Genomic DNA, 1,087 nt, shown 5'->3' on the forward strand with positions numbered 1-1,087 from the left:
CCTCATGATCTGGCCACCTTGGCCTCCCAAAATGCTGGGATTACAGGTGTGAGCCCCCGCATCCAGCCTGCCTGCATAATATGTTAATGGAAAGGTATACGCTAATTTATTCTGCTTACTGCCTATTCAAGAACCTACAAAGACAGTTTCCAATCTGTATTATAGATAACATTACTTTGAATATCTTTGTTTCCTTGTCCAATTGATTCTTTTTTAACATCAGATGGGTAATGTGCCAACATCATGACAAGGTGTGAGGGAGGCGCATCACACACAAGAGCATAAAAACCCAGTCATCACACTTATGAACTATAAAATGATAACTTGTCAAATTGATTCTTAAGGATATATCCTTTAAGTGAAATTGAGTCAAAGTTGATGAACATTTTAAATACTTTTCTCACTCTGTCATCCAGGCTAGAGTGCAGTGGCCCAATCATAGCTAACTATAAACTCAAACTCCTCAAGCAATCCTCCCACCTCCACCTCCCAAGTAGCTGGGACCACAGGCAAGTCACCATGCCTGGCTAATTTTTTATTGTTCTTGTAGAGATGGGTTCTCACTATGTTGCCCAGGCTGGTCTTGAACTGCTGGGCTCAAGCCTTCCTCCCTCTTCAGTCTACGGAAGTGCTGGGATTACAGGCATGAGCCCCTGCACCTGATTTAAATACTTTTTAACACTTTTTAGCATTCTTAAGGAAAATCAGGAGGGGGGATACCAGAGCTGGGTATTGAAGAATATGCAGAAGAGAGGCAGAAAGAAAAATGAGGGGAAAACATCAACAGGAAGAAGTTCATTGCCTTCAAGTTGATCTTACATCATACTCTGAGGCAAGACGTATTTTGGGTTAGTAGAGTATAAAGATGAGTAGTTTCAAAAGAGAACTGTGGGGACAACCTAAGATAAAAGATTGAAGGATAAGGGTTGCGGATTTTTTTTTTTTTCCATTCAACTGTTTAGCAGACTCTAAAGAGTTGGAGCACCTAAAATGTTAACATGCACATTTCCGTGATCCACATACCAGACAGAATTTTCAAGTAAGCCTAACAACTATTACCTTTTATCCTACTCTTCTAATATCTACT

At 40.3% G+C, this 1,087-nt stretch overlaps 1 non-coding gene across 1 annotated transcript; it reads right to left on the reverse strand.

Moving 5' to 3' along the window:
- Positions 1 to 217: 217 nt before the first annotated feature.
- On the reverse strand, positions 218 to 321 carry LOC117095535. Its single transcript, XR_004442065.1, has one exon. It is a non-coding gene; the product is annotated as a small nucleolar RNA U13 (small nucleolar RNA).
- Between the last annotated feature and the right edge of the window lie 766 nt (positions 322 to 1,087).

Source organism: Trachypithecus francoisi, unplaced genomic scaffold (assembly GCF_009764315.1).
Source record: "Trachypithecus francoisi isolate TF-2019V2 unplaced genomic scaffold, Tfra_2.0 Lachesis_group13, whole genome shotgun sequence".
NCBI lineage: Eukaryota > Metazoa > Chordata > Mammalia > Primates > Cercopithecidae > Trachypithecus > Trachypithecus francoisi.